The sequence below is a fragment of the Phyllobates terribilis genome, unplaced genomic scaffold (assembly GCF_046119375.1).
Source record: "Phyllobates terribilis strain yellow unplaced genomic scaffold, ASM4611937v1 Scaffold_9__5_contigs__length_417890890, whole genome shotgun sequence".
In the NCBI taxonomy this organism is placed as follows: domain Eukaryota; kingdom Metazoa; phylum Chordata; class Amphibia; order Anura; family Dendrobatidae; genus Phyllobates; species Phyllobates terribilis.
The window spans coordinates 93,211,395-93,226,763 of NW_027362769.1; positions in this window are offsets into that span (position 1 = coordinate 93,211,395).

The window sequence follows — 15,369 nt, forward strand, 5'->3', positions numbered from 1 at the left end:
CTATGGAGCCACACTCTTAAGCTCCAGGCCTTCTTGGTCCTGATCCTTGACCGGGTAGAGACATTCCCCGTCTGCAACCTACCTCTCGTCCCAAGGCCGGGGTACGAGGGCTGTGTCTCCGACCTCTGCAGGCCCACACAGGGTCCACTATCAGGGTGGGAGATCACGACTTAAGAACAGTCAAAGACCCCATCCAAAGATGGCTTTCTATTAAATATGAAATCTAAAGTGTAACTAACTTGTAAGTCCTCCACCCTCACCCACTAACTGGTTCCCCTCACTCTTGGTTCCCCAGTCTCCCTGTAACCAGGAGGGCAGCACCTAGTGCATACTAGCTCCCTCTGGTGGATAAATGTGGCGTTGGATGCAAAAGGTTGGGTCACGACTATCACACTGGCCTTACCTTAGAGGAGGAACACCACACTCCATTGAAGAAGTGCAGCATGCCTGTGGCGGTCGAACCCTCAGGGGCGCCACACATACAGTGCTGAAAAGACATGGGAGCAGCATGGGGAAGACCCCTGGAAGCATCTCTGACACCCAGGTCACTGCCTAAAAGTGTGCCCATCAGAAGTGATCCTTGCCGCATCAGAAGATGCAGACTTGCAACTATCCCCATGCAAGTCCTTCTCCCAGAGCAGTGTTCAAATGTACCTACCCCATTCCTTGCAATGCAAGCGCAAGTATGCAGCCTGCCACCCACCCACCCCCAGTCTGCAATAGCATACTACTAGCTTGCTTAGGCATGTAGAGGCAGACGCTGGCCACCATGTCATGGCTGCGTCGGCGGCCTGGTATCCATACTCAGTCCCCAGCCGCAGGGCGGCCGGGTGTCCACACACGGTCCCCAGCTGCCTGGGGGCGGCCGGGTGTCCATAAACAGTCCCCAGCCACCCCTATTTCTCCGCTGAACTTCCCCCACACTTTTCTTAGCCTATGAGAAGAAAAAAGGCCAAATGTTACATGCTGAACAGACCATGGTACCAAGACTTAGTGTCAGGCACCAAGTCCGTAATGCCTACTCAAATAAGTTCATGTAAAAATAAGAGGTCACTTGAGTACTGTGGCAAACAATGAGTACAATTTTATTTAAATACAACATTCCAAATTTGTAAAAGATATATAAAAGTAGAAATAGCAGGGGGGGGTAAGGTGCAAGGTGCCCAAAGCTGGGGAGTACCGTGGGGAAATGGGCAGTTTAGGATAGTCAATTTATCTATATGGTCAATGTAGGTTGCGGTGAGTCATGATTAATACATATAGCATAGAATAGGTAGTGTCCAATGAAAAACAAAATTGATGAAGAATAGCATACAGGGAGACCTAAACGTTATGCACATTCTATATATAGATATCTTAACACAGAGAAAAGGAGGTATTAGTCAGGTCAATAATCCCTATAGCACATCAATAGATGAACTCACCACAAACCGACGATATAGGAGGAGCCCATGACCCCAACGGGGAGTCCCCAGCAGTGCGACGGGTGAGAACGCTCCCCGACGCGCGTTTCGGCGTTCTTTTTCAAGAGGCGCTAATGTGCACACCACCAGGACCTGTAGAAATACCTCCCATTCAAGTCACATGATCCGAAGAGGGGAGGAAGCTGATTGGGCGCGTGTATCCGGAGCCACGCCCCCCCATCGCCCGCGCTGAGGCCGTCAAGTCCCAGGCCCGCGCCCAGGACCGCGCTGCAGACACGCCCCCGGAGGCACGCCAGGGACCTAGAGACAGTCCAATGCGAGCGCAGGGAGGCCAGGCACCGGAGCACACGCGCACCACCCTGACAGCGTAGGAGCTCCCATAGGGGGAAGAAATAGAAGGAGGACAGACATACCTCCTAACAATCCCAACATCATATGGGGATACGTGAGGGACATGTAGTATGTATCAAATCCTAAGCGGGGAAATAAAGAAGCCCACCCTCTCAAATATAAATAAACCTCTTACATCCATAACAAAGTGATTAATGTATATAATTCAAGTACAGACAATTTTAAAGGCATGAATAAAGTTCAAATAATTTTCATCACATGAGAGGAGATGGCAACAGTATCTTCAGGGATTCTTCACTCCAATTGAGGGGAGTCCTTATTGTAAAGATGGTCCATGGGGATGATGCAGAGCTTGACAAGGGAATAAGATTAAGTCTAAGAATATAGGGGAAAAAAATTAAAAGTTAAAACCAAAGAAAGATTAAGAGCAAGCTAAAACCCGGAAGCACAGACTAAGGGATCAAAGAGTCTGAGGGAGAGCACCAGAGAACAAAAGATGTCCGATCACAGAAAAGACGAGAAAGTCAGGCTTTCATTGAGGCCACGCGGGGCCAGGGTGTCAAGAACCGTAATCCACCTGGCCTCTTTTTGTGCAAGACATAGTTTAGAGTTACCCCCCCCCCCGAGAACCAAGACGCACCACATCTATGCCACGCACCATAAGAGTGCGTGGGTCGCAACCATGAACTGTTTTAAAGTGTCGCGGTAGCGTTCTGAGCTCCCGGGGATCTGTAACAGACTTGGCTGCGTCAATGTCCCGTATATGCTCCCGCACTCGAACCCTCATCTCTCTTGTAGTAAGACCTATGTAAATTTTGTTGCAGCCACATGTGGCATAGTACACCACATGTGTTGTGCTGCAAGAGATGTATTTGGAGATTTGGAACATGCGGGAGCTATCAGATGACACAAATGATGAACAACGAAGGACATTAGCGCAAGCCAAGCAATGGCCACATGGAAAGGATCCCACGCTGGGCCCGCGTGACCCAAATGGATTGGGTGCTGGTGGGACATAGTGGCTAGAGGTGATAAAATCACCCAGATTCCTAGCCCGTCTAGCGGTCATAAGTGGGTAATGTCCCACCGCATCCCTCAGGGAGGTCTCCGTGCCGAGAACACTCCAGTGGCGTGAGAGGACCCGCCTCATAGTCCCCCACTCATGATTGTAGGTGGAGATGAAGCGGGTCCTCTCAGGAAAAATAGAGCGGGATGAGCGAGCGGGGCATAAAAGATGACTGCGGGGGGTACCTCGTGCCCTACCATAGCCACGGCCGATGCAGCGGTTACTATAGCCTCTCTGTTTAAAGCGCTCATTCAGATCTGATGCCTGTCTTTCAAAATATGCATCAGTTGAGCAGATACGCTTTGCCCTTAGTAACTGTCGGACCGGGACGGCCCTTATTGTAGATGGAGTGTGTGCCGAAGAGGCATGTACAAGCGAGTTAACCGCTGGGCGCTTCGTGTAGACGTCAGTCTGGATGAAGGATTGTGAGTCCAACTCCAGAGTGACGTCCAGGAAGTCCATGCATCTAGTATGGTGGGCATATGTGAGTTTAATGCCCCACATATTGGAATTAAGTTGTCTCATAAACTCGTCGAGCTCCTCCACCTCACCTCTACAAATAAATAAGACATCATCGATGTACCTGAGCCACGTCACAACCTGGTTAGCACCCTGCACGCCATCATCCCCAAAGATTTCCCTTTCCCATGCACCTAGTAAAAGGTTGGCATAAGAGGGCACGCAGGCCGCACCCATGGCCGTGCCACGCAGCTGCAGGTACACCCAATCTTTAAATAAAAAGAAATTATAAAACAGGACGAAGCGGAGGAGTTCGAGGATGAACTCGCGGGAAGGGCCGTCTAGTTCGGAGGTCCCAAGGAACAATCGAACTGCAGCCAGGCCCAGATCATAGAATCATAGAATCATAGAATGGTAGAGTTGGAAGGGACCTCCTGGGTCATCTGGTCCAACCCCCTGCTCAAAGCAGGATTCACTAGATCATCTCAGACAGATGTCTGTCCAGCCTCTGTTTGAAGACGTCCATTGAAGGGGAACTCACCACCTCTCGTGGCAGCCTGTTCCACTCATTAATCACCCTAACTGTCAAAAAGTTTTTTCTAATATCTAATCTGTGTCTCCTCCCATTTAGTTTCATCCCATTGCTTCTAGTCTTTCCTTGTGCAAATGAGAATAAAGATGATCCTTCTACAATGTGACAGCCCTTGACATATTTGTAGACAGCTATTAAGTCTCCTCTCAGTCTTCTTTTTTGCAAGCTAAACATTCCCAAATCCTGCAACCGTTCCTCATAGGACATGGTTTGCAGACCAGTCACCATTCTGGTCGCTCTTCTCTGAACTTGCTCCAGTTTGTCTATGTCTTTTTTAAAATGTGGTGCCCAAAACTGTACACAGTATTCCAGATGAGGTCTGACCAAAGAGGAGTAAAGACCGATAATGACTTCACGTGATCTAGACTGTATGCTTCTGTTAATACATCCCAGAATTGTATTTGCCTTTTTTGCTGCTGCATCACACTGTTGACTCATGTCCAGTCTATGATCTATTAGTATACCTAAGTCTTTTTCACATGTACTGTTGCTTAGCTCTATTCCTCCCATTCTGTATATGCTTTTTTCATTTTTATTGCCCAGATGTAGTACTTTGCATTTTTCCCTGTTAAAAAACATTCTGTTGGTTGCTGCCCACTGCTCCAGTTTATTTAGGTCTTTTTGAATCCTCTCTCTCTCTTCTCTAGTATTAGCTATCCCTCCTAGCTTTGTGTCATCAGCAAATTTAATCAGTTTACCCTCAATTCCTTCATCTAAATCATTGATAAAGATGTTGAACAATACAGGTCCCAGGACGGAGCCCTGTGGTACCCCACTTGAGACATTCATCCAGCTGGATGTGAAGCCATTTACAACCACCCTTTGAGTCCGATCACTAAGCCAGTTATGAATCCACCTAACAGTTGCCTGGTCCATTGCATACTTGGTCATTTTTTCAATAAGGATGGTGTGAGATACTTTGTCAAATGCTTTGCTGAAGTCAAGATATACTATATCTACAGCATTTCCCTGATCCACCCAGTCAGTGATTCTGTCATAGAAGGAAATTAAGTTAGTCTGACATGACTTGTTAGTTACAAACCCATGCTGACTCTGGTTAATCACTTCATTCTTATCCATGTACTTACATACATGTTGTTTAATAATTTGTTCAAAGATCTTTCCTGGTATAGAAGTCAGACTCACCGGCCTATAGTTCCCTGGGTCCACCTTCTTCCCCTTTTTGAAGATAGGAACAACATTTGCTCTTCTCCAGTCTTCTGGGACTTCTCCTGTTCTCCAAGAATTTTCAAAGATTATGGAGAGTGGTTCTAAAATTTCTTCTACGATCTCCTTCAGTACTCTGGGGTGTAATTCATCTGGACCTGGAGACTTGAACTCATTTATGTTAGCTAAATATTCCCTTACAATCTTTCTGTTTACAGATAACTTGGATTCCTCCATTCCTTTAAAAAGACAGTGAAGATCAGTTGATGTTACATTTTCTTTCTGAGAGAAAACAGATGCAAAATAGGAATTAAAAAGTTCGGCCTTCTCAACATCCTCTCTTACCATTTCTCCATTTTCATCCTGTAAAAATCCTATAGCATCTTTGACTTTTCTTTTACTTTTGACATACCCCCAAAATCCTTTTTTATTGCTTTTGACATCTCTTGCAAGCCTTAATTCATTGTCAGCTTTAGCTAACCTGATACGTGCCCTGCAGGATCTGCAGACTGCATTATAATCTTCTTTAGATATGCCTCCCTCTTTCCATTTAATAAACATTTCTTTCTTTCTTTTTAGCATGTGTTTAAGTTCTGTGTTCATCCATCCTGGTTTCCTTAAATGCTTCCCATTCTTCCTACTTTTCGGGATTGTTAACGATTGTGCTTTGAGAATCTCATTTTTAAAAATTTCCCATCCTTCCTGGACATTTTTGTCCTTAAGGACATCCAGCCATTGGATCCCTCCTATTCTCTTTCTGAGTCTCTTAAAATCTGCCTTTCTAAAATCTAACCTTGAAGTTTGAGTCTTCACATGTCTTCCTCCTCTAGTTATCCAAAATTCTATAATAGCATGATCGCTGCCTCCTAGGGTCCCAGCCACCTTTACCTCCTCAACCATTTCCTCCCTGTTTATAAGGATTAGATCCAAAGTAGCAGATCCCCTTGTTTTCTCCCCTACCTTTTGGAAGATAAAGTTGTCAGCAAGAGAGGATAAGAATTTGCTTGACCTGTTAGTTTTACTTGAGAGAGATTCCGAACAAATGTCTGGATAGTTGAAATCTCCCATGACCACTACGTCATATTTTTTGGAGAACTTGGTCATTTGATACATAAAGAGTTCATCCATATCTTCAGCTTGCCCAGGTGGCCTGTAGTAAATGCCTACAATGGTGTCCTTTCCGTTGTTCTCTCCTTGTATTCTTACCCAAACAGTTTCCACAGAACTCCCAGTCTCTGAAGCTTCAATCTCTGTGCAGATATACGCTTTTCTAACATACAATGCGACACCTCCTCCTCGTTTATCAAGTCTGTTTCTTGCAAATAAGTTGTATCCTTTTAGCCTTTTATTCCAATCATGTGTATCGTCCCACCAAGTTTCAGTGATTCCAATGACATCATATTCCTTTTCCTGCATTAGTAGTTCCAATTCTCCTTGTATGTTGCCCATGCTTTGTGCATTTGTATAAAAACATTTTAGTTTGTGATTGGTTTCTCTTCCTCCCATATTATTATTATTTAAATTGTTTTGTCTTTGTTCTTCCTTTCCACTTCCAGTAGCAGCGATCTCAATAGTATTTGTCAGCTGTATGGCTTTTTCTGGCCTTTTGCTTCCCTTCCCACATTGTTCTAGTTTAAAGCTCTTCTGATGAGTGTAGCAAGGCGACTTCCAAATACATGTTTTCCAGTCTTCGTAAGGTGCACCCCATCTCTAGCAAGTAGTCCATCGTATAGGTAATTCATTCCGTGATCCAGAAATCCAAATCCTTGTTGATGGCACCATCGACGTAGCCAGTTGTTCACCTGTAGAATCTTATTCCACCTCATTGTTCCATGGCCATCCACTGGGAGGATGGATGAGAAGACCACCTGCGCTCCCAATTCTTTCACTTTCTTGCCTAAGTCTTCAAAGTCACTGCAGATGGTTTCCAGGTCCTTTCTTGCGGTGTCATTTGTCCCCACATGTATTAGCAGGAATGGGTAGTGATCTGTAGGTCTGAAGAGTCTTGATATCCTGTCAGACACATCTTTAATTTTTGCTCCTGGAAGACAGCACATTTCTCTTGAGGTTATGTCTGGTCTGCAGATAGCGGCCTCTGTTCCTCTTAACAGGGAATCCCCCATGACCACCACTCTCCGTTTTTTCTTCACAACATTCTTCTTTCTCCATCCAGGAGGATTCTGAGGGCTTACAAGGTTATTCATTGCTGGCAAAGTCTTATTTTGCTGTATTTCTTCATGGTTCTCCTGCGTGAGAGCCTGGTACTGGTTCCTGAGCAGTATGGGTGCTGACTGCCTCTCAATCCTCCTGCTTCGGTGGGTCACATGCTTCCATTCCTCTGTTTCGTCAGGTGCAGTTCGAATTTCTTCTCTTTCTGAATCATGAAGAGATAATTCTGCTCTGTCTAAGAACTCTTCACCTTCCTTAATGATTTTCAAGGTAGTAAACCTCTCTTCTAGATTTCGCAACTTTTCCTCCAACAGGGACACAAGCTTGCATGAGTGATGCAAGTGTATAGGCTCTCTACATCGGCCGTGACCATGATCATACCAGGTTTCTTAGCCTGGCCTGCTTTAGGGCAGCATTGGACGAGCCCACCAGAGAACCAGACTCCTCCAGTGGCCCTGGCTTCTCCATCAGGGGAGTTGAGAGTGCCAAGGTGAGGAGCATGATTATGATAGAAGTTAGCATCTGCTTTGTTTGCTTGGAATGCAAGCGTAAGTGCCTGCCACCCACCCAGCCCCAGGCTGTAATACCATACTTCTAGCTTGCTTGCACTTCAAATTGGGCCTTTTAGGCATGTGGAGGCGGAATCTGGCCACCACATCATGGCTGCGTCGGCGGCCTGGTATCCATACTCAGTCCCCAGCCGCCCGGCGGCCGGGGGTCCACGCTCGGCCCCCAGCCGCCTGGGGGTGGCCGGGTGTCTATAAACGGTCCCCAGCCGCCCCTATTTGAAGGACAGCCTAACCACAAACACGTGGACAAGTGAATGTGGCCAGGGATGGTCCATCTCACGCCTTCACACTGGGTTAATATTGTGGAAGCCGGGACACAGTTGGACACTGGGATGCAACACGTCCTCCAGACATAGAGGATTGCGGGTCCTGGGTCAATCAGGCTTCAACACAAAGTTCAAAAGGTAGACAGCAGCAGTGGTCAGCCTCCTACGCAACAAGTAAATTATTCATGATCATGAGACCATCCATCTCCTTAGCTTTCTGTTCCTTGGAATGCAAGAACATGTATGTAGTAGCGGCTAGGCCTGAGGTGGTCAGCGTTTTGGCGCATATCCTACCTCCTCCGAGGATTGCTGGATGTTTTCCTGCTACTATCCCAGTTCTATGACTCCAGTTAAAACAAAGATTCAGGTGATGAATGATGGATGAGGTGGTGGCAAAGGAGAAAGAGCAGGAGGAACAGGGACCATTCACATCAATATCAGGCCAGCCAACCACACATGTCTTGTAGGATATGTTTCTGTACCAAAAGGAGCAGTTCGGCTACACAGTTATAGGGCATACAGTGAGTGCAATGCCTACCAAAAATTTCGAGGCACTACAATGCCCCTTGGAAGTGACATGGAGGTCAGAGGGCCTTAACTAAACCATTTTTTCCATTTGTAGCAACTGGGTCTCCTGTGCACTGTTGGCCTAAGCAGTGAATGGAAGGCTTTCCAAAAATTATGAGGAACTGCAATTGCCCTTGAAACAGACGTGTATTACAGCATACTAAATACCTTCTACCCATTATTGGGGAGTGGGTCTCCCTTAGTGTTCGCCTATGCATTGAAAAGCAAAAGCTGACTAAAATTAGGAGGAAATGCAATGCCCGTTGGAAGAGTCATGGAGGTTAGAGTTAATTAAAAACAACATTTCAATGCCCCTTGGCAGAGCTGTGGAGTTCAGAATGGTTTAACAAGACGGTTTTAATGCCCCTTGGAGGAGACGTGGAGGTCACAGTAGCTTAACAAGACGGTTTTTATGCCCATTGGAAGAGTGGTGGAGGGCTCAGTGGAATAAAAAGACAATATCAATGCACCTTGGAAGAGACTTGGAGGTCACAGTAGCTTACCAAGACAGATTTAGTGCCCCTTGGAAGAGACGTGGAGGTCACAGTAGCTTAACAAGACGGTTTTAATGCCCCTTGGTAGAGTGGTGGAGGTAGCAGTGGAATAAAAACACAACATCAATGCTCCTTGAAAGAGACGTGGAGGTCACAGTAGCTTAACAAGACGGTTTTAATGCCCCTAGAAAGAGACGTGGAGGTCACAGTAGCTTAACAAGACTGTTTTAATGCCCCTTGGAAGAGTGGTGGAGGTCGCAGTAGCTTAACAAGACGATTTTAATGCCCCTCGGAAGAGACGTGGAGGTCACAGTAGCTTAACAAGACGGTTTTAATGCCCCTTGGAAGAGAAGTGGAGGTCACAGTAGCTTAACAAGACGCTTTTAATGCGCCTCGGAAGAGACGTGAAGGTCACAGGAGCTTAACAAGACGGTTTTAATGCCCATTGGAAGAGTGGTGGAGGGCGCAGTGGAATAAAAAGACAATATCAATGACCCTTGGAAGAGACTTGGAGGTCACAGTAGCTTAACAAGACGGATTTAATGCCCCTTGGAAGAGAAGTGGAGGTCACAGTAGCATAACAAGACGGTTTTAATGCCCCTTGGAAGAGACGTGGAGTTCAGAGTGGTTTAACAAGACGGTTTTAATGCCCATTAGAAGAGTGGTGGAGGTCGCAGTGGAATAAAAAGACAATATAAATGCCCCTTGGAAGAGTGGTGGAGGTCCCAGTGGAATAAAAAGACAATATCAATGCCCCTTGAAAAAGATGAGGAGGTCACAGTAGCTTAACAAGATGTTATAATGCCCCTTGGAAGAGACGTGGAAGTCACAGTAGCTTAACAAGACGGTTTTAATGCCCCTCGGAAGAGACGTGGAGGTCACAGTAGCTTAACAAGACGGTTTTAATGCCCCTTGGTAGAGTGGTGGAGGTCGCAGTGGAATAAAGACACAATATCAATGCTCCTTGAAAGAGACGTGGAGGTCACAGTAGCTTAACAAGACGGTTTTAATGCCCCTTGAAAGAGACGTGGAGGTCACAGTAGCTTAACAAGACTGTTTTAATGCCCCGTGGAAGAGTAGTGGAGGTCGCAGTAGCTTAACAAGACGATTTTAATGCCCCTCGGAAGAGACATGGAGGTCACAATAGCTTAACAAGACGGTTTTAATGCCCCTTGGAAGAGACGTGGAGGTCACAGTAGCTTAACAAGACGCTTTTAATGCCCCTCGGAAGAGACGTGAAGGTCACAGTAGCTTAACAAGACGATTTTAATGCCCCTTGGAAGAGACGTGGAGGTCACAGTAGCTTAAAAAGACGGTTTTAATGCCCCTCGGAAGAGACATGGAGGTCGCAGTAGCTTAACAAGATGGTTTTAATGCCCCTTGGAAGAGTGGTGGAGGTCGCAGTGGAATAAAAAGACAATATCAATGCCCCTTGAAAGAGACGTGGAGGTCACAGTAGCTTAACAAGACGGTTTTAATGCCCCTTGAAAGAGATGTGAAGGTCACAGTAGATTAACAAAACGGTTTTAATGCCCCTTGGAAGAGTGGTGGAGGTCGCAGTTGAATAAAAATGCAATATCAATGCTCCTTGAAAGAGACGTGGAGGTCACAGTAGCTTAATAAAATGGTTTTAATGCCCCTTGAAAGACACGTGGAGGTCACAGTAGCTTAACAATACGGTTTTAACGCCCCTTGGAAGAGTGGTGGAGGTCGCAGTGGAATAGAAAGACAATATCAATGCCCCTTAAAAGAGACGTGGAGGTCACAGTAGCTTAACAAGACGGTTTTAATGCCCCTTGGAAGAGACGGGGAGGTTACAGTAGCTTAACAAGACGCTTTTAATGCCCCTCGGTAGAGACGTGAAGGTCACAGTAGCTTAACAAGACTGTTTTAATGCCCCCTGGAAGAGACGTGGAGGTCACAGTAGCTTAACAAGACGCTTTTAATGCCCCTCGAAAGAGACGTGGAGGTCACAGTAGCTTAACAAGACGGTTTTAATGCCCCTCGGAAGAGACATGGAGGTCGCAGTAGCTTAACAAGACGGTTTTAATGCCCCTTGGAAAAGTGCTGGAGGTCACAGTAGCTTAACAAGATGGTTTTAATGCCCCTTGGAAGAGTTGTGGAGTTCAGAGTGGTTAAACAAGACGGTTTTAATGCCCCTTGGAAGAGTGGTGGAGGTCGCAGTGGAATAAAAAGACAATATAAATACCCCTTGGAAGAGTGGTGGAGGTCCCAGTGGAATAAAAAGGCAATATCAATGCCCCTTAAAGAGACATGGAGGTCACAGTAGCTTAACAAGACTGTTTAATGCCCCTTGGAAGAGACGTGGAGGTCACAGTAGCTTAACAAGACGGTTTTAATGCCCCCTGGAAGAGACGTGGAGGTCACAGTATCTTAACAAGACGGTTTTAATGCCCCTTGGAAGAGTGTTGGAGGCTGCAGTGGAATAAAAAGACAATATCAATGCACCCTGGAAGATACGTGGAGGTCACAGTAGCTTAACAAGACAGTTTTAACGCCCCTTGGAAGAGTGGTGGAGGTCGCAGTGGAATAAAAAGACAATATCAATGCCCCTTAAAAGAGACGTGGAGGTCACAGTAGCTTAACAAGACGGTTTTAATGCCCCTTGAAAGAGACGTGGAGGTCACAGTAGCTTAACAAGACGGTTTTAATGCCCCTTGGAAGAGTGGTGGAGGTCGCAGTGGAATAAAAAGACAGTATAAATGCCCCTTGGAAGAGTGGTGGAGGTCCCAGTGGAATAAAAAGACAATATAAATGCCCCTTGAAGAGACGTGGAGGTAACAGTAGCTCAACAAGACTGTTACAATGCCCCTTGGAAGTGACATGGAGGTCAGAGGGCCTTAACTAAACCATTTTTTCCATTTCTAGCAACTGGGTCTCCTGTGCACTGTTGGCCTAAGCAGTGAATGGAAGGCTTTCCAAAAATTATGAGGAACTGCAATTGCCCTTGAAACAGACGTGTATTACAGCATACTAAATACCTTCTACCCATTATTGGGGAGTGGGTCTCCCTTAGTGTTCGCCTATGCATTGAAAAGCAAAAGCTGACTAAAATTAGGAGGAAATGCAATGCCCGTTGGAAGAGTCATGGAGGTTAGAGTTAATTAAAAACAACATTTCAATGCCCCTTGGCAGAGCTGTGGAGTTCAGAATGGTTTAACAAGACGGTTTTAATGCCCCTTGGAGGAGACGTGGAGGTAACAGTAGCTCAACAAGACTGTTTAATGCCCCTTGGAAGAGACGTGGAGGTCACAGTAGCTTAGCAAGATGGTTTTAATGCCCCTCGGAAGAGACGTGGAAGGCACAGTAGCTTAACAAGACGGTTTTAATGCCCCTTGGAAGAGTGGTGAAGGGCGCAGTGGAATAAAAAGACAATATCAATGCCCCTTGGAAGAGACGTGGAGGTCACAGTAGCTTAACAAGACGGTTTTAATGCCCCCTGGAAGAGACGTGGAGGTCACAGTATCTTAACAAGACGGTTTTAATGCCCCTTGGAAGAGTGGTGTAGGTTGCGGTGGAATAAAAAGACAATATCAGTGCACCCTGGAAGAGACGTGGAGGTCACAGTAGCTTAACAAGACGGTTTTAATGCCCCTTGGAAGAGTGGTGGAGGTCGCAGTGGAATAAAAAGACAATATCAATGCCCCTTAAAAGAGACGTGGAGGTCACAGTAGCTTAACAAGACGGTTTTAATGCCCCTTGAAAGAGACGTGGAGGTCACAGTGGCTTAACAAGACGGTTTTAATGCCCCTTGGAAGAATGGTGGAGGTCGCAGTGGAATAAAAAGACAATATCAATGCCCCTTGAAAGAGACGTGGAGGTCACAGTAGCTTATCAAGACGGTTTTAATGCCCCTTGAGAGAGACTTGGAGGTCACAGTAGCTTAACAAGACGGTTTTAATGCCCCTTGGAAGAGTGATGGAGGTTGTATTGGAATAAAAAGAGAATATCAATGCCCCTTGGAAGAGTGGTGGAGGTCCAGTGAAATAAAAAGAGAATATCAATGCCCCTTGAAAGAGACGTGGAGGTCACAGCAGCTTAATAAGATGGTTCTAATGCCCCTCTGAAGAGACGTGGAAGGCACAGTAGCTTAACAAGACGGTTTTAATGCCCCTTGGAAGAGTGGTGGAGGGCGCAGTGGAATAAAGAGACAATATCAATGTCCCTTGGAAGAGACGTGGAGGTCATAGTAGCTTAACAAGACAGTTTTAATTCCCCCTGGAAGAGACGTGGAGGTCACAGTTTCTTAACAAGACGTTTTTTATGCCCCTTGGAAGAGTGGTGGAGGTTGCAGTCGTATAAAAAGACAATACCAATGCCCCCTGGAAGAGACGTGGAGGTCACAGTAGCTTAACAAGACGGTTTTAATGCCCCTTGGAAGAGTGGTGGAGGTCGCAGTGGGATAAAAAGACAATGTCAATGCCCCTTGAAAGAGACGTGGAGGTCACAGTAGCTTAACAAGACGGATTTAATGCCCCTTGGAAGAGAAGTGGAGGTCACAGTAGCTTAACAAGACGGTTTTAATGCCCCTTGGAAGAGACGTGGAGTTCAGAGTGGTTTAACAAGACGGTTTTAATGCCCATTGGAAGAGTGGTGGAGGTCGCAGTGGAATAAAAAGACAATATAAATGCCCCTTGGAAGAGTGGTGGAGGTCCCAGTGGAATAAAAAGACAATATCAATGCCCCTTGAAAGAGATGAGGAGGTCACAGTAGCTTAACAAGATGGTTTTAATGCCCCTTAGAAGAGACGTGGAAGTCACAGTAGCTTAACAAGACGGTTTTAATGCCCCTCGGAAGAGACGTGGAGGTCACAGTAGCTTAACAAGACGGTTTTAATTAGTGTTGAGCCACCCCCGTAGTGTTCGAGTTCGGTTCGGTTCGTCGAACACCCGTGTGTTCGCCGAACTGTTCGTCGAACTGTTCGTCGAACACCTTCGAACGCCGTTAAAACCAATGGCAGGCAATCAAAAACACATAGAAACACATAGAAAACACCTTCAAAGGTGTCCAAAAGCTGACAAACTGCTCAGAAGACATAACTAACACATGGAAAAGTGACAAGTACATATAGTCATGCGAAAATAAAAGAGGTGGAGGAGTAAAAGGAGGGGGAGACACAGATATAGGCATGTCATGCCCTTCTAAAATCCAAAAAGTGAGAAGCCGACACGGCCAGTCCGCTCCTGCCCGTGCCACCTCCGTGTCGCCGGGTTTGTGCCAGAGCCGCGGTGAACCCTGACGGCCAGCCCCCCTCTCCCAATACTGGTGCCTGTCCGCTGGTGGGTCGAGCGAGCCCCCCTGTGGTGGAGGCAGCTCTAAGCTTTTTAATTTAAATTGTCTCTCTAATTTGAATGAATACACTTTAAATCCATTTACAAGGATCTATTGGAGGGCAAGTCTCATGCCAGCAGCCGCGGTAATTCCAGCTCCAGTAGCGTCCACTAAAGCTGCTGCAGTTAAAAAGCTTTTATAAGGATCGAGCTCGGCTGTCCACCGCAAGGCATCCTACTGCCAGTCCCAGCCCCTATGCCTTGGGGTGCCTCCTGATGCTCTTCACTAAGTATCCCATGGTCCCGAAGCATTTCCTTTGAAAAAATTAAGTGTCTAAACTACAGGTGGTGCAGCTTGCTTAACAGCCGGGATAATCCGCTCACTAGCAGACACTGCTACTAGGCACAAAGTATTTCCTGGGCTAGATGCAGTTAAAAATTTGTAATTAGATACTCTCGTTGGATGCTGAGAAAGCATTCCATAGAGTCTCCTGGCACGCCATATATGATTCTCTTAAAAAGCTTGGGGTAGGGGTCTAGGGGACCCTTTTATAGCCAAAATCACGGCCCTGTATCGCAATACGTCACCTAGGCTGAAGATAAATGGAACTGTAGCACCCTGAGGGCTCGGTTGCTACAGACGTATTGCACCTCACCCAGAGGTGTGATATCTCACTCTCAGGTAAGGATGGAGTGTGGATCAGGACCCGACACCTGCATGCATTACACCACATTGCCGTGGGGCAGGGCGACCAATATGCCCCTGAGATGGGCACGACAGTCCCTGTCCCTGGCTGGAGTGGGGGGAGGGAACACTGAGGAAGGGGAACCCTGTAGTGCAGGAGCAGGGAGGAAGCAGTTCCTGGGTGCATTGAGAAGGGAGTATAAAAGGTGGGCACCATCTTAGTTCAGTGCAGAGAAGTCTGAGCAGAAGTGGCAGGGAGCAGGGGCTCT